This window comes from Nicotiana tomentosiformis, chromosome 8 (assembly GCF_000390325.3).
Source record: "Nicotiana tomentosiformis chromosome 8, ASM39032v3, whole genome shotgun sequence".
Classification (NCBI taxonomy): domain Eukaryota; kingdom Viridiplantae; phylum Streptophyta; class Magnoliopsida; order Solanales; family Solanaceae; genus Nicotiana; species Nicotiana tomentosiformis.
In genome coordinates, this window is record NC_090819.1 from 40001188 (window position 1) to 40021000 (window position 19813).

Sequence of the window (19813 nt, forward strand, 5' to 3'; positions counted from 1 at the left end):
GCATTTCATATTACTTTAAACATATTTTTATTTCATTGGCACTAATGGCCATAATTATAAGGTCATTCTTGGCACGTTGGCCATATTCAGTATTTCATGCTCACTTTATCAATTTCAAATATCATTATTATCATCAACAATAAATACAACTCAAATCAAGGTGTGTAGTACACATGTGAGCAATTTAGAGTCTAAGGCACATAGAGATATTTCACAAAATCTGGCATAATAGCCTTCATTTGAACTTGACTTAAAGTCGAAACATTATTAATGAGTAACCCGTATTTTAACACATCCTCAATTGGTAACATAACATGAATAAAGCATTTAGGATGCTTGTTGAATATATATCTTTCAACCCAATCTTACTCGGAATGTCCAGTCTCATAATGAATCACTCGGGACTTACATAATTTATATGAATATAGTGGGATTCAATTCTAAGAGAAGAGTTTAGCCAACATACCTCATTTGAGCTTCCTTACACTCTAAATATTTCGAAATTCTTAGCAACTTCAATCTATTGTAGAAATATAACAAATTGAATCAAAATTAGGAGGGTGATCATGGTTCGAGCTCATTTGAGCATTTTATCAAATACTAAGTGTGTATTAAGGTTCCAACGTCCTTTTATGGAGAATTCCATCATCCCACAACCCAATCTTTACTATTTTTAGCTCAACAATCTTTCTACACCCTTGATAACACATGCATGTAAAATAAACAACTCCCATGCCCAAAAATTATCTTGCTAGTTACCCATTTTCAGAAAATTTCGAAATTAGAGTTTAGGGTGTAGAATCTTACCTCTAGGATGAAGACCTAATGAGCTTCCCTTCTTAATCTTCCAAAACTTGAGCAAGAATTGAAGAAAAATAATTTAAGAACACCTTCTCACTCTAGGGCACTCTCTCTCACTCTAAAATATCAGATTATGTCTCAAAAATAGCCCAAAGAGTGTATTTAACGAAATAGGATCGGGTTTTAAAAATCCAAAAATGGAGCTCCGGAACAAGGTATGCGATCGCATAACCGATATGCGGACCGCATATCCGTCGCATAATTGGTTACAAAATAGCCAAAAGAACTATCTGTGTATGCGGTCACTATGCGGTCCGCATAGCTGTTATGCAGTCGCATAATGCACCGCATAATAGTTATGCGGTCGCATAGTCGATCGCATAGTTGCTTCCAACTGACCCAATTAACTGCCTCACTATGTGGCCATTATGCGGTCCGTAGAGTGGTTCTGCGGTCGCATAATGGACCGCAGAAATGCACTTTTCCGCCAAAAATTTTTTCTTTACTTTTCGGTGCATTGTTCAACCCAAAAAGTCCGAGCCGCATGTAAGCCTAGTCCGGCACCATGGAATATTATTTTCTTTGCAAATTTTACCGGGCTTTACACTTAAGTACTTCGAAAATTTCTGGGGTGTTACAAAAATTATTATGGAACTTAGTGAAAATCATATCATTATGTTCCTAAGGTTATGAGTAACAACTTTCTTCGAAAATTACCGGAATCCGGGCTCGTGAGCCCGGGGGTAAATTTTAGGAATCTTGCATTTAGGGTTGGGTAATTGCTTTAATAATGGGGGTATGAACTTTTGAGCATAAATTGATTAATTTATATAATGTTTGACTAGTTTCGAGTCGTTTGGCACCAATTTTGGAGGATTGAGCACGATCTTGAATTGGGGAGTGGGCTTTGAGACGAGGTAAGTCTCCTTTCTAACCTTGTAAGAGGGAAATTTCCCCATAGGCGAATTAACTTATATATGTGACTATTTATGGGGGGCTACGTACGTACGAAGTGATGAGAGTCCATGCGTAGCTACTGCTTATGCTAAAGTCCAGGTAGTCTAGGACCCCCATCATGCCATACTTGAAATAATTGCGCCTTTACTTGTCAATTGAATTGTTTAAATCGAAATGTCCATAATTGTAAGAGGATCCCAAAGGGATAAGTTTCACTTAATTAAGGGTATGGATAAAATACTTGACTGCTATTAAAAAACTTGTGTTTCTTTAAGTGTTTTCTATTAGTGGAGCGGGCCGAGCACCTCGGCAGATTAAATAGATACACCTATAGTTCATGCCGTTCGACCCTCGGCAGTACACAATTTAAATATCGTTATGTTGGTTCGGGCCGTACGTCCTCGGCGTTATTTGTGCATGAATATTTTGGGCTTTTATACTCATAACTGATATTGCTCCAATGTTTAAATGGAAGATAAATTTAGAATTTATAATTGTGAAAAAGGGTATTTGCCACCACTTACTGTTGAGTTTTAGTATATTTATTGTAATCCATGCTCAGTTGTAATTTTAAATTTATTATCATTAGCCTTAGTAAGTGTCAAGTCGACCCCTCGTCACTACTTCTTCGATGTTAGGCAGGATACTTACTGGGTACATATTGTTTTATGTACTCACGCTATACTTATACACTTAACTGTGCAGGATCTGAGGCAGGTGCATCTGGATATCCATCCGGCGCGCATTCTTGATCTGGGTTCGAGATTCCATGGTGAGCTGCCCTTCCGAGTCGTTCAACAGCATGCCGAAGTCCCACTTTTTATTTTGTTTATGTCTATTCCTTTTCAGGCAGTAGGATAGATATCTTTTGTATATTCTACTAAGTTGCTCATATACTTGTGATACTAGATCTTGGCACGTAATAGTAGACTTATGATTTTGGGTTTTGTTCTTACGGTTATTAATGTTTCTCGCTGTTTTCATTTAATCATTTAAATCGATTTTCATTAAATCTTTTAAGTAAAAGTAAAGATCACTACGTGGAAAAAATCGTTAAAATGGGAAATCATTAGGTTATTCATTGTTGGCTTATCTAGCAACGGTGCTGGACGCCATCACAGCCTGATATGGAATTGGGCCGTGACAATTAACCTTCTGCTTAATTCGTCTGACTGATTTACGATGATCATCAGTCCATGCTTTTGGATTCTTCTTTAATATTTCATAAAGAATTGAAGTATCCTTAGCAAGATCCTTTATAAAAGAGGAAATGTAATTAAGGCTTCCCAGAAACCTTTGAAGTTGAGTCTTATCAGTTATGACATTAGGGAATTTAGATGCAAACTCAATATTCTTTGGATCGTAACTATTCTTCCATTTTGAATATTATGACATAAGAACCTTATATTGGTCTGAAAAAGGGCCATCTTTGGTTTAGAAATGACTAAGCCATTTTGAATTATGATTTTTCTAAAAAGATCCAAATATTTAAAATGAATTTCAATATTTTTTGAAAATACTAAAATATCATCAATATAAACAATTATAAAATTTTTATAAGGCATGAAGATATCATTCATTATTTTCTGACCCAATATTGACCCATTTTTCAAACCAAAAGGCATGACATTCCATTAATATTGACCCATTGGGATATTAAAAGTAGTTTTGTATTTATATGGCTCAAATATTTGAATATGCCAATAACCTAATTTTAAATCAAATTTTAAAAATATTATGGCATCATGCAATCTATTCAATAAATCCTTTTTATTAGGGATTGGATATCTAATCCACTTTAAAACTTTATTAAGGGGCTTATAATTAATAACTAACCTTGGAACTCCTCGTTCTTGTTGAGCATGTTTATTAACATAAAAAGCAGTACATGACCATTTAGACCTTGAAGGTCTTATAAGACCTTTTTGCAGCAAAGAATCTATTTCTTTTTTGCATAATTCCAAAAATTCTGAATTCATTTGGCAAGGTCTTGTTTTAGTAGAAATATTATCTTCAGAAAAGTCTTCTTCATAGGGAAGACTAACTATGTGCTTTTTTCTATTCCAAAATTGGTTTGGATGATCCCCACATATTTGTAATGAAAACGGATTTTTTAAAAAATTAATTTTTTCTATAAGCTTTGGGTTTTTCAAATCTTCTACAATAGTAAGACTACAAATTTTATTTTTTAAGAAATCAATTTGTCTATTTTTTGCAGAGATATTCTCAGTTATTTCATTTAAATATCTTTTAAATGGTTGAGTTATAAAATCAAAACTAATTTCTTTATTATTATAAGTTCATGTAAAACCTTTGGCATCCCATCTAGTAAAAGGAATTATATGATGGAAAAATGGGACTCCTAATATGATCTCCTGAGATATATCTTTGACCAAGACAAAAGTTTTAGGTATACAAACCTTTCCTTAGCAAATATAAACTTTTGATAATTTATAAGAAATACACATCTTATCACCACTAGTATTTCTTAATATGTGAGTAGTTTTATGAAAATACCTTGAAGGTATTATTCCTTCCTTTATACAATTTAAATCTTCACCACTATAAAATAAAGCAGTAAACTCTTTTTTGAAGTTATAATCTATTAAAAGAGTAACTTTTATTAAAACTTTTTGAGTAGTAAATAGCTGAAATATTTGTAAAAACTCATTATCAGCCATATTAACTACTCCTAGAAAATCACTTCTTGTCGCATCCTTAGAGGTACCGTCATCGATATTATCCAAACCTTCTTTAGTAATATTAGTGCTGAATTCCTGACTTATAGGGACATGAGAATTTTCTAATCTAATAATTCTCTTGTCTAAGGCTATATTTGAAGCCTTTAAGTCTGAGATTTCTCCTTTGAAATTATTAATCTCTTTTTTCAGGTCTTGAACAGTAGTTGGCCTATCAATGGCCTGGGATTTTTCTTTTAAAATCCTTTTGACATCAGACATTATATATGGTCCCTTTTGAGAAGGCATTTCTTCAATCTCTGGACTTGTAGGAATATTATCCCGAATTTTGTCCATTTGATCAATAATCTGGGACCTTAATTCTGGGTCTTTAATAACCCTGAGAAGTTCGAATAAACTATCATTAGTCAGGACATTGACTTCTAAGTCCTTGAATTGAGAATAAATATTAAAACATTCATCATCTGTGTTGTCATTACAACACTGATCTTGATTCTGTTTGCAGGGTCCACATTCTTTCACGATCCAATTTCACTTATAGGTCGTGATGGCGCCCAACACTACGGCTAAGCAAGCCAACTTAATCAATTAAGCATTCATTGACTAAATTGTCCCATAGTGAGTGTCAAAGTCGGCCATCTCATCTCTACCACTTCGAGATTAGGCTTGATACTTACTGGGTACACGTTGTTTACGTACTCATACTATACTTGCTGCACTTTTTGTGCAGGAACTGAGACAAGTACTAGTGGGGGACCTATTGTCTTACACCCACGTTATCCATAGGCATAGTGGTGAGCTGTTTCTCTGATCCGTTCCGCAGCTACTAGTGTCTCTCTTTATACTTTTTTTTTCATTCTGTCTATTTTTATTTCAGACAGTATTTGAGGTTTTGTATAATCTACTAGATGCTAATACACTTGTGACACCAGGTCTTGGCACACACATTGGTAGAATTTGGATGTCACGACCCAAAATCCTAACTTGTCGTGATGGCGCCTAACTCAGTACTAGGCAAGCCAACAACATCAATAACCCACGATTTCCTTTAAATTTAAAAATGTAACGTTTAATACAATACCAAAAATCTAGCAATTTTCGATACAACACTTCCAAAATCTAGTATCACTGAGTACATGAGCATCTAATATGAGTACAAGTCTGAAAAATACGGTCTATAATAGCCTGAGACCAAATACAGTAAACAAGGAGATAGAGAAGGAGAAACAAGGTCTGCGGAACACGGCAGCTACCTCAAAATCTCCTGAAAATCAACTGCGCAAAATGATCAACACCCGCTATGTTCAGGAATACCTGGATCTGCACACGAACTGCAGGATGTAGTATGAGTACAACCAACTCAGCAAGTAACAATAATAACTAAGGAACTGAAGATAATGACGAGCTACACAGTCATAGTTCACTTTCAGTAGTTCCAGCAAAGAATAGACATGCTTTCAAATCCGGCAGTTTAAGTCAAATCAATTTTATCCAGTTCAATTTCAAGTAATCCGGATATAAATTTTTTCAGAGATTTCACAACAATGACAGATAGCAACCAAGTGCAACAACAAATGTAAAGCAAGTACAGCCTCTCAGGCAACAGTCACTCAGCTCATCACAACAGCTCAACCACTCGACTCTCAACCCTCAGCACTCACACTTAATGGGTACCTGCGCTCACTGGGGGTGTGTACAGACTTCGGAGGGGCTCCTACAGCCCAAGCGCCATAATCTGCACGGACAACTCACGTGCTATAATATCCTGCACGGACAACTCGCGTGCCATAATATCCTTACCTCACCGATAGGCCCTCGGCCTTACTCAGTCCTCAACCTCTCAAGTCTCTCGGGCTCTCAGAAATCACAAAGATCAGCCTAAACAAAGATAACATAGTATATCAACAAATATCCAGAAAAACTGAGGTATAATATGCAAAAAAAATCATGACTGAGTACAAGACACCAATTAGCAAATAATTCAACAAGTACGCGACCTCTACGGGTCTCAACAGTACTATAGCATAGCCTAAGCATGATTTCTAACATGATTTATAGTCACATTTCTTCAACACATAGAGATCATATAGATAACAATAAATTATTCAACTTTACAGTTTTTCGGGACGGACCAAGTCACAATCCCCTCAGTGCACGCCCACACGCCCGTCACCTAGCATGTGCGCCACCTCTAAAATAATCACATGATACCAAAATCCGGGAATTCATACCCTCAGGACTAGATTTATAATTGTTACTTACCTCAACCCGTGTAATTATTTATTCCGCTATGCCCTTGCCATGAGAATTGATCTCCGAAAGCCTCGTATCTAGCCACAATTAATTCGATTCAGTCAATACAAATTATTGTAATTAATTCCATAAGCAAATACTAATTTTTCCAATAAAATCCGAAATTAACTCAAAAATCTCATGTAGGGTCCACATCTCAGAACCCAAAAAAAAGTTACAGAATATGAACGTCCATCCAACCACGAGTCCAACCATATAAATTTCACCAAAATCCGACATTAACTCGACTCTCAAATCTTCAATTAAAGTCTATGAAGATTTCTACCATTTTCAACCCAATCCTTACTCATTTGAACTTAACAATCCTTCCACAACATTATTGGCATGTATACATAATACTCTTACACCCAAGAATCATACTATTAATCACCCATTTTTACTCCAAACCCGAAATTGAAGAATTGAGGAAAGAAATTCTTACCTCTTTGAAGCCCTAGCAAGATCCTTGTGAAATATTCAAACCTTGAACAAGAATTGATGGATAAATGACTAAGTCTTCACTTTCTCTCTCTAAAATGCTCTCACCTCTCTCTAAAATATTAGATTTTGGCTCAAAAATGAGCTTCAAGGGCTATAAATCGAAGTTGGGTCGGGTAAAAAATTAGAAAGAATGGAAGCTCCGATGCAGTTATGCAATCGCATAACAGGTATGCGGTCCGCATACCGGCCGTATAATTTGGCCTCCAAAGCTGGGCGTTACTGACCCAGTCTGCGGTCATTATGCGGTCCGCATACTTGTTCTGCGGTCGCATAGTGCACCGCAGATTTTTCTCAAATCTTGCCCCTCACCTGATCCACTTTGCGACCATTATGTGGTCCGCAGAGTGATTCTGCGAGCGCATAGTGGTCGCAAAAATGACCCTTTTCCGACAAGATTTACCTTTACACATCGGTGCATTGTTCAACCCAAAAAGTCCGAGCTGCGGCGAGCAAGCTCGACGCGAGAAATTTCTATAATTTTTGTATTAATTTATCTACCTCGGCACCACCAAACCTTAATTTCCTTAGCAAAATTTCTCCGGGGTCGTTACACCTAAGTCAACATCCGGTCAACCTTTTCAACTTAAATTCTAAACCTTGGAACTAAGTGCTCCAAATTATTTCAAAACCTCACCGGACCCAAACTAATTACCCCGGCAAGCCAAATAACAACTGAAATTCACAATTTGAGTAGTAAATGGGGAAACGGTATTATACTACTCAAAACGACCGGCCGGATCATTACACATTCGTCTTCTGAGGAAAGGTATTCTTCCTCCGGTAGAGCCCTTAGATCTTCATCAGTTGATGAATCTTCTCTATCACTATTTTCTGGTAAATTGTCCCGAGAATAATTTAACAGAATCTTGTGTAAAGAGTCCTTAATATTATCATCTAGGTCAAGGTTCTTAATCTTATCCTTGACTTTGCAATCTCTAGCATAATGACCTACCCTGCCACATTTGTAACATGCATTAGGCGTATTGGATTTTATAAAATCCTTTCTATGCTTATAAGCCTTTCTTCTCTTATCTTTTCGCTCAAATCTCTTATCAGAAGATCCTCTATTTGTTTTATACCTATAAGGTTTGGGTTCTTTCTTTTGTCTATGAGACACCTTTTTATCCTTAGGAATATCTATGGCAAATTGTTCACAGAATTCTCCTAATTGTTATCTTTCATTAAGACGGTGCTTCTTAATTTCATGGCTTAACTTAATTTCATTGCATAGAGCTAAGCCTTCTTGTGTACATACACTAATAAGCTTTCCATAGGAATAGCTATTATAATCTATACTCATTGCTGTCCCACGAAGAGTTTTTCTAACCCTTTCAGCAAAGAGTGTTGGGAGTCTATCAATAAATTTGGACTTCCAGTGAGTGCTATTACACTCTGGTAATTTTATTACCCTGGATAAGAAAACATCCTTATACCATCTAAAATTTATTAAAGTATGACATCTAAGATTTTGGAGTATGGTCCTTATGGTCTCACTATTGTCTGACCATATTCCAGAGAAATAATTAGTTTCTATAAGAATAGTTTCATTTTTGAAATCTATAATTTTGCACATAGGATTTAAAGTATATAAAGGTTTGTAATAAATCCTATAACCGATACATATAACTTCTGTTCCTGGCATATAGTCATAACCATGAAGCTTAATACTCAATATTAAAGCATTTAAAGACTTTTCATCACTCAAAAAAAATTTGCAAGTTAGGATATGCATTAAAATAAATAGGGCCATAGGCCAAACTGGTCTGTACTGTCCCTATAGGGGATTTTTTTCTAGTTTTTGTTTCTGCCATCTCTGAGAGCTGCTATAAAGCTTTCAGGTAAGCCTCTTAAAGTAAGTGGCTTGAAGGCAACTTGTATTAAACCAAAGTGCCAAAATTAATGAGTTTCCCTATAAGGGGCTAAATCATTTTCAGATAATAATCTAAAAGTAGCATGATCACTATCTACTGTGATAGTCTCTTCAGTAGTTTTAACTAGTTTTAAACCAAATTTTTCAAAGGTACCTAGTTGGTATATAACCTTAGGTTGTATTCTAGGAATCATCCATTTATTAAGAAGATCTAATTATTGGGGCATATCATACTCTTCTTTCATGTTGTTTTTAACAGTAGTTTGCTTCCTAATGATATTCATTAGAAAAACCTGTGTTGAACTTAGCACCTATTTTTACTCTTTCACATGGATTTGTGTAACGACCCGACCGGTCATTTTGAGAGTTGTAGCCTCGTTCCCCCATTTACTATTCATTTGTATACCTTATATCTGTTATGTCACTTGCCGGGGTAGTCGGTTCAAGTCCGGTGTGATTTCAGAATGAAATGAGACACTAAGTCTCAAGGTTGAAAGCTTGAGTTGAAATGATTGACCGGATGTTGATCTTTGAGTAAACGACTCCGGAACGGAGTTTTGATGGTTGGGTTAGCTCCCTTAGGTGATTTTGGACTTAGGAGCATGTCCGGATTGTGATTTGGAGGTCCGTAGTGGAATTAGGTATGAAATGGCGAAAGTTGAAATTTTTGGAAAGTTTGACCGGGTGTGAACTTTTTGATATCGGGGTCGAATTCTGATTCCGGAAGTTGGAGTAGGTTCGTAATGTCCATTGTGACTTGTGTGCAGAATTTGGGGTCAATCAGACGTGATTTGATAGGTTTCGACATCGATTGTAAAAATTGAAAGTTTGAATTTTATTTTGCTTGAATCTATGTGCAATTCATGTTTTTGATATTGTCTGAGGTGATTCGAGGGCTAGTCTAAGTTCGTATGATGTTTTGGGACTTGATGGTATGTTTGGTTGAAGTCCCGGGGGCCTCAGATTGATTTCAGATGATTATCAAATCGATTTAAAGTTTGTGGGAATGCTAAAGCTCACCAGCTTATGGTGTAATCGCACATGCGGAGTAGGAATCACAGGCGCGTTCTTGCAAAAGCAAGAAAGGAACCGCAGAAGCGGCCAGGGAGGAAGTGAGCAGAGGTCGCAGATGCAAGGTTATTTCCGCACCTGCGATGCCGTAGATGCGGCTGGTGTTACGCAGAAGCGGAGCTGGGCTGGCCTGGGCAGGGTGCAGGTGCGAAGGGATAACCGCATCTGCGAGCCTGCAGGTACGAGCGAGGCTCCGCAGATGCGGAGGTTAGAGAGAGGGTTGTTTTCGCATAAGCGGGTAGAAGGCCGGAGAAGCACCTCCGCAGGTGCGGAACCTGGAGCGCAGATGCGGGCCTGGGGGACTTAAGTGATTTCTACAGAAGCAGAGGATTTACCTCAGAAGCGGTTCAGCAGGTGCGTATATTTGGCCGCAGGTGCGAAAAGCCTGGGCAGATTATTAAAATAAGGGTTCGCGATTTTTGGCTTCATTTCAAATATTTCAAGCACGGTTTAGGCGATTTTTGAGAGGGTTTTCGAGGGAATTCTTGAGGTAAGTCCCTTGTGCTCATTTTTTATCAATAATATTTCTCTTCCATTGATTTTCCCACCTAGTTGTCTGTATTTAAGTTGTAAATAGGGAGTTTGAGGCTAGGGATTTGGAGAGTTTGATTTGGGGATCTGGGTGACGATTTGGTGTCGGACTTTGATAAATTTGGTATGGAGAGACTCGTGGTTGAGTGGCCTTTCGGGTTTTGTGACTTTTATCTAATTTTGAGACGTGGGCCTGGGGGATGATTTTTGAGCCGATTTTCGATTTTGATTAATAGCTTAGCATTTTCTTATGGAGTTGATTCCTTTAGCCCGTATTGATTTTATCGCATTGTCTATGGCTAGATTCGAGGCATTCATAGGCCGTTTCGCGAGGCAAGGGTGTGTTGGAGTAGAGATTTGCTCGTATTGAGGTAAGTAACAGTTCTAAATTTGTTTATGAGTGTACGATACCCCGTATTACATGTCATGTATTTGGTTTTGAGGTGACGCACATGCTAGGTGACGGGCGTGTGGGTGTACACCGTAGGAATTGCGAATTGGTCAAATTTTGTGGAATTGTGTAGTTGTATAATCTGTTGTTATCTGTACATTCTCTATGTATTAGAGAAATTTAACCACAAATCATATTTAGACTATGTGTTGGCATTGTAGGGACCCACAAAGATCGTGTACATGTTGAATTATCTACTAAATTGCTGTTGGTACTCAGTCATAATTTATTTGTATATTACACCTCGGTCTCTATTGTTCATTTTGATGCACCATATCATCTCTTTCTGGGTTGCTTATTATGAGTTCTGAGAGCCCGAGAGACTGGAGAGATTGATGACTAAGTGAGGCCGAGGGCCTGATTGTGAGGTATTATACTATAGCACGTGAGTTGTCCGTGTAGCACGTTAGTTGTCTGTGCAGATCCAGATATTATACTATAGCACGTGAGTTGTCCGTGTAGCACGTGAGTTGTCCGTGTGGATCCAGATATTATATTATAGCACGTGAGTTTTCCGTGCAACACGTGAGTTGTCCATGCAGATTATAGCACTTGGGCTGAAGGAGCCCCTCCGAAGTTTGCACACACCTCCAGTGAGCGCAGGTACCTACTGAGTGCGAGTGCAAGTGCGACATGCCGAGTGTTGAGTGAATGGGAGGGCTGAGTGACTGGGGCCTTAAGAGGATGCATTTGATTTCATATTTATTGCACTTAGCTGCCATGTATCACTGTCTTTATAATTTTTGAAAGATATTATACTCTGTTTTAGTTGAACTTGACATGAAATTACTGTTTTGGCCCTTATTGTCGAACTTGAAAGCATGCCTACCTTCCATGTTAAAAAAAATCACTGTAATTGAACTATAACTGTAAAGCTCATCACTACCTTCAGTTCTTTATTTAGTATTGTTACTTGCTGAGTTGGTTGTATTCATACTACACCATGCACTTCGTGTGTAGATCTAGGTGTTCCCGGACATAGTGGGTGTTGATTTCCGCACACAGTTGATCTTCTGGTGATTTCGAGGTAGCTGCCGGCGTTTCGCAGACCTTGTCTCTCCTTCCTACATTTCCTCTTATTGTATTTAGTTTCAGACCATATTAAACAGTGTTTTCCAGACTTGTGATGTATAAATGCTCATGTACTTAGTGACACCCCGATGTTGGGAATTCCCGCGTTGTATTTTTAGATTTTCTATCCTGTTTATGAGAAGTTATTATCATTTAAATTGTTTTAAATCCGTTTTCTGTTAAGTGTGAGTTATTTCATAAATGTTGGCTTGCCTAGTACCACGATAGGCACCATCACGATAGGTCAAAATTTTGGGTCGTGACACTCTGATACCAAGTTAATACCGGATCGCTTCAATGGAGCTATAGGATAATATTTTACTGAGACATCAGCCCTATCAAGCCACAGTCCTATCAAGAAAACCTTAAACCACGGTCCTCCTTATGACTCTCAACGCCCACCTTGCTAATACCAGTCTTAAGGACCACCGGTTATGCTGCCATAACCAAGGTTTACTGCCTGGACTGTTAGACTTCCTGGACTCTACAGTCTCAACCTCAGAATCATTGGGTGATATAGTATAAAATTAGCGACAAAACATGTTTTAAGAATAGACTAGTATGCATAAATTCAACACAACACTATTTAGCCTATCATTTAGGCTAAATGAATATCTTAATTATAATAATTAAATAGTACCTGAGACTGCCGAGGTTGTGGCCAAGTGACCTTTTCTGATTTTATTTCAAATAAAAACTGAATACAGAAATATTTTTACAGAGTGAGAGAATTTTTTATTTATTTATTTTTATTTATTTATTTATTATTATTATTATTATTATTATTATTATTATTATTATTATTATTATTATTATTATTATTATTATTATTATTATTATTATTATTATTATTATTATTATTATTATTGTGCTTCTGACTCAGAAAATTATTTTGCTTCGGGTCTTTTAGTCGTTTGGATAAAATAATCGTTGAATTATGACTTGTTTCCTCCTAATTTGAGATATTCCTGTAGAAGATAAAGTTGCTTCTATATTTAAAATTTTTCACTTTGGTATTATAGTATGGAAAATACCAAAAGGAAAACAAAATCCTATATGTGTTGAAAGATGTTTCAAAACGCACTTGTATGGAAGTCAAGTTTCATTTTATTAGAGATGATATTATGCCTTGAGATATACTAACCCACTTGTGGGATTATACTGGGTTGTTGTTGTTGTTGTTGAGAAATACTATAAATTAGTATTCTGTATGTGAATTTTCCACTGTATTGAAGGATACAGTGATGATATTGAAAATTTGATTCAGATGAGAAAAAGTTCACTAGTGATTGTGTGATCACCTTTTAGTGGGTTATTATGGTATTGAAATTACATGGCAATGAGGCTGATTAAGCAACCTCTTGGTGAATATTCCACTAGGAATTAAGCTGATAATATTTGTGTTGATGAATTGTGATTGCCAAGGCGCAATAGCCATTGTAAGAAAATAAATCTTTCAATGGGAAGAGTGAACACATTTTCTTGAGATATAATGTGATAAAGCAATTGCTTAGAGAGAAATTTTTATACATATTATGTGTAGTCAAAAGAGGATTTGGCCGATCCTTTGACTTATATGCGAAACATCGAGGGGTTGGGATTTTGCCAATTTGAGATATATCAAGAATGATGGTAGCCCAACCTATGTGATTGGAGATCATATATATGAAGTAGGTTCATATGGGTAATAACAAGTCATTGGTTGATCAAATATGCACTATTAAATTATGTTTCTTCCTATGGTGTGCATGTATATAGTGCAAGACTGCAAGGAATGTGTGCTGAGTTATTAAACTCTTAATCCAATAATTCATAGCCTTTTGTAGGTGGTGTATTGCGCTGCAAAATACACTTGATGAGTGTACCTATACGAGTGTGTGTGATCACCTAATTTTTTCCCCACATAGGAAATTACTCCTAAAAATAATCCAAAAATAATTTTTTGTTGTTTTTATGAATTTTAGAAGTTTTTCTTTATTTACTTTGCATTTATTCACATTGTTTATGCATGTTAGGAATATTGTAAATCATAAAAATGTTCAAATCTTAATTTCATAGCATTTTAGATTTTAAATTGCATTTTAGGATTTAATTATATTGTTAAATGCATTATATAAATATCTAAAAATAAAAAAAAATGTATTCTTAGGTTAGTTAATTAATTAGGTCATTAGTCAATTAGTGAGTAAAATATATATAATAGTTTAGCCACACAAATTGGTTTTAATTAAAATTTGAGTCCAAAGTGATAAATTTTGCAATTGTATCAAGCCCATCTCTTTAGAAGCCCAATCCACCCATAGCCTGGCCCATACTCTTCTCTTAAAACACTCATCTCCCCCACTCTATTAAGGGAACCCTAATTTTACCTCTTTTTCTCCAACAGAGAACGACGGAGACCCCCCTTAAAAAAAACACGTCTCTCTCACGCCCCCCTCTCTCTCTCTCTCTCTCTCTCTCTCTCTCTCTCTCTCTCAGAATATCGGACTCCCCATTTTGAAAAAACGCTAACAGCCTTCCCCTTCTCCTTCTTCAATCTTTCGGTCGCCACCCCCATTCTCATCGACAAACCTCACTCTTTCTCTTCTAAAAAAGGCCAGTCGATACACACACATAAATTCACACTAATCTGACTCTATTTGACACTGGCTAAAAGCTGAAAAAAACTGAAGGAAACTTAGAATTCAAAAGAAGGTTTGAAAAAAACTGATTTAAAAGCTCAACTTCTCTTCTTCCTGGATTTTCTTGATGCTGTGGATATTGCTTTGGTGAGCTGCTGTTGATTTTCGGCTTGTCATTTTAGCCTTTATTTGGCTTTCTCTTCTATAAACTTAATTTTAGAGAAATTAGGTATGTGTCTTCTCACATTTGTATTTTCAGCTTTGTCTTGATATGAAATCACAATTGGTACATACTAAATGCTTGTATTTCTGCTCGTATGAAGAATTGATTCATGTTTTAAACTATGGCATAAAATTAAGCTGCTTTATGTTTATAGAATCTATTAATGGTTCCTTTAAATTCAGAATGTTGGGATAATATATATTGTTGTTGCTTTGGGCCCTTTTATGTATTTTTTTTGTTCTGTTTGAAAAATGCCATGAATTATTTCTTTATAGATGTTTCACGGTTTGGATCTATTCTTGTCAATTTGATTATATGTCATTGAGGTATTACCTTATCATTAAATTCATCCTCGTTCTTTGCCTATTTCGTGTGGATTATCGTTAGTAAGTTGATGTTCATTTGTTATGATTAAGATCCAAGTGTTGACATTGTTGTTCCTTGTTTAGTCATAGGAATTAATATATATATATATATATATATATATATATATATATATATATATATATATATATATATATATATATATATATATATATATATATATATATATATATATTAATTTAAGTGGCTATGGCTTTGAAACGAAATAGAGGCTACATTTATAAAAAGAATAAAATGGCAAAAAATTAGAATTATTAAATAAAAGGGGCTGTTATTTAAAGATGGGGCAAAATATCAGAACCTTACTAGCTAGTTTAAATTTGAATAAATAATTAGCCTTTAAATCAGAGGACTGCGAGCTGTTACGTTAATATGAGCCCATTAAGAATAGTGATGCACGTCTTCTCCAAATCTTCTTTCCATAATCTATGACCTTTCACATGTTAACTAAAATTTAGGAAAATTAATTGACCCATGAATATTCGTAGTTGCTTTAGGCACGCTCTAAATTAATTTATTATCATGATTGTGTACACGTTCGCGTGACATAATTACGATTCTCAAAATAATTCAAAATAAATCAAGGTACGCGTTCGCGCGATCTTGACCAAACAATCTTAGGAAATAATTAAGTGTTATGGATTGTGTACACGTACGCGTAACACGATTTTGACACCCGAACAAAATGGGTACATGTACGCATGATTCATTTCGAGATAATTCCATAACGCTATAATCAAGTAATTAAAAGCGGTAAAAGGTAAAATGTACATAGGTTCTAAAATACGTAATTAAATAATTTAATTTAGCCAGGTATGATTAAAGCGACCGTACTAAAATCACGGAATCCGGAAATGTCTAACACTTTCTTCCGGATTAACAGAATTTCTTACCCGGTCTTCTGTGTTTGCAGACCAAAAATAGAGTCATTTTCCTCGATTTGGGATTCTAAAATAAACCGGTGACTTGGGACACCATAACAATTATTCCAAGTGGCGACTCTGAATTAAATAAATAATCCCATTTTGAATAATGTCACTTTAAGTGGAAAAACTCCCTTATCCCCTATCTCTTTGGGAAAAAGGAGGTGTGTCAGTGTGGAGTGGGGCAGCTCCTATGAAATTTGTCGCAAAATTTCTAGAGCACTCATAAATACTAGGCACGCGTATGGCCTATTAGCACAAAACCGCGATAACAACAGAAACTGTGGGGGTGTTATATGATGAATAAGATCTCTAGCTTACAACAAGAATTTTTGGTGCATAGAAGTTGTCAACGTCACCAATTATTCTATAAGTTAAATCTTATTTTATGTATATATGGTTCATAGTTAATAAGACACCGGATGTATCTCATTATACCCGAAACTCAGCAAATTATAATCTCCCTCTTTATTATTATATTCCTTTTGAGATATGTGAGGGATTGTTGGAATTTGTGGGTATCTCAAAAGGAAGTGTCCCTTATTTTTATTAACTTTCTCTCATCTTAAAATAGTCAAACTAGCCGTTAGAAATTAGCCGTTGGAGCAACACCTATATAAACATGGTGTTTGGAGAGCTAAAGACACAATCTTCTGACACAACTTTCTGAATCTTCTTCTTCCTCCTATATGCTGGGTTTCTTTATTGAATTTTGTGCTAGTTCTGTTCCCGGTTTAATAATTGGAAGAACTTGTTGAATCTTGGGGGACACGCCTAATTTATTCTTTATTGTGTAGACAAAATATTCTTAAGGACAGTGTTCTTGACACGCCTCAAACTTTGATAAATCCTATTCTCCATAACCTTTTTTTAACAATTACTCTCCTAAATCCTCATCGTACTTGAATCTTTTATTAAGCACTGGGTTACGGCGACTGTGTTCCTGAAATTGTAGTTGGACTCCTTACATCTTCCAAGTCGTGTTACATATTTGCGAATTTTGTAGAACATTTTATTTATGTTTGGTGCTACTTGTGTTTATCCATTGTTTGTAATTGAGTCGGCGAAATGATGAATTATGATGATTGAGTACACTAACCAGTGTAGATTAAGAAAGTTATCATCAGAATAAGTTGCTCTAGTGGATTATGGCTTAATCCAAATACATGGCTATTATCAACTGTGAGTTGTTTGTATCAATACTTGTCTAAACACTTGATAAGCATGTAATTTTAGTAACCCAGATAATTTTGCTCCTTAAATTAATGGGGCCTACTTCCCTTTAAACCTTGATTATTATTTTTTGCTTTGGGGCGAAAATGTGATTTTTGATTCATTATATGAACAGAAATAGTCTTTATACGCATGTATCAATCTGCTATTCAAATGGTATATGCTCCGTCTCCTATAATTGCATTTTCTTGATTCATGGGTGGCTGCATAAAAGTTGATGAATAGATTCGTGCGTACATGTGGATGTTTGATCATTATCGGGAATTGCTAAATCGATTTTGTAGAATGTGGAGAAGAACATTGATTCCGTAGAAGATAATAGATCACTTGTGAACAGTTTTAAAAAATAGGTAGAATGAAAATAATGTCACTTCTTTTAAGTCCGTCAAAACTTGTAAATGATTGAACAATACAAATAAATTTTGTCAATCCGTCAACACTTGTGAACAATTTAAGAAAGATATGTAAAATGACGATAGCATTAACTGTACAAGTTATACCCGCCTGTCATTACTAATGAACAAAACAAACTTTGTCAATCTGAAATTAATTTTTGAATAAATTGTACTAAGTTATGCCCCACCCATCATAACTTATGAACTAGGAAAATTTTGCTATTCTGAAAAGACTTATCTACCAAAGTTATACCCCGAGACTAGTTTGCACAAAGTCCTTAAACAATGATAAAAGTTAAACAACAACAGGGTGAAAATATCTTATTAGTGTCCATTCCCTTCACAAATTCCAAGTTCCAACTTATCTACAATGGAGGAAATGAGTCAGGAAAGAGATATTCATGTGAGAGAAGTATAGAGATAGATGAGAGAGAAAGAGAGAGAAGGAGAATAAGAAGGATTTGAGAGGAAAAATATTTGGAATCTGTTTATGAAGTTGGTTGGTAACGGATTTGGCCTCAAAGAGTATTTAAAGGTTGATATGGACTTTTGGTTTATTAACTGTCCCAAAAGTTAATTGACGTTAGGCCAAAATGCTATACTTTTAATATATTACTCGCCTTACATGTTGTTAGTTTAGTGGTTAATTGTGCGACGCTTGAGCTAAATTATGTTGTTTTATGTGTAGGAGCATCGGAAGACAAAGACGAGTGAAGGTTGCACAAAAAAAGGATGAAAATACAAGAAAAGAACACAAAAATGACAAGTACCCAAACCGTGCTACAGACCAGGCTTCGCGAGGTCTGTAGCCAGGTTGACCGCGCTATAGACCAAGCTTCGCAAGGTCTATAGCCAGGTTGACTGCGCTACAAACCAGGTTTCGCGAGGTCTATAGCCAGGTAATTAAAAGTCGCGGGGTTAAAAGACTTCGACCCGCATTTAGACTATAAATACTCCCTAAACATGTCTGAACGAGGAGAGCCATTTTTAGGGCAGATTCAACAAAAAGGGACGTTTTTGGAGATGAGATTTCGACTTAAGGAGGCAAGAACACACCTGGAGCAAGACATAGATTTCTTCTATGAGTTTTTCACTTCCTTCTTCCTATTTTCATTATTGGTTATGAATTCTTGTATTGTAATTTTGTAAACAATTATGAATAGCTAATTTGTTATCTAGAGTTTTGATAGAACTTTTTGTAGGATAAATTCTTGTTATGTTTTTATATAATTGAGCCGTTGGATTTCTCTACTTGTTCAACTACGTATTTATTGTTGTTGATTGAATGACCATCATTTAACTGTGCCTTTTTAGTGTGTATGTTACTCGAGAGAGAGTACGCATTTAGGTAGTTGTTGAACAACATCACTCCTAACGTATGTGAGAGATCAATATGGAGGTTTTAAAGGTGGGATTAAAGATAACGAAACCTTGGTGCGATCGTAGTGAGCAGTGAATTAGTGCCAGCTAGCGTAGTTCGAGAGAATACGTCTAGTAAATTATGATAGTTGCTCGAGAGAGAATTACGACACCCGAAGTACTCATGATCGGTAGAGAATACTTAGGCGAAATTACAGAAGACGTAGCGGGAAGGATTCCGATAATTGAGAAAACCATAACTCTAGACCTCCTTTGGCTTGTAACACCCCGAAAAAATTCAAAGTACTTAAGTGTAGGGTCTGGTAAAATTTGCAAAGAAAATAATATTTTATGGTGCCGGACTAGGCTTACGTGCTCGCCGCGGCTCGGACTTTTTGGGTTGAACAATGCACCGAAAAGTAAAGGAAAAT

The 19813-nt window shown here is 36.0% G+C and overlaps 1 long non-coding RNA gene across 1 annotated transcript; it reads left to right on the forward strand.

Moving 5' to 3' along the window:
* The first annotated feature begins 14622 nt into the window (after positions 1–14622).
* Positions 14623–19270, forward strand: LOC138896639 (uncharacterized). Its single transcript, XR_011410017.1, has 2 exons — positions 14623–15094; positions 18712–19270. It is a non-coding gene; the product is annotated as an uncharacterized lncRNA (long non-coding RNA).
* The last annotated feature ends 543 nt before the right edge of the window (positions 19271–19813 follow it).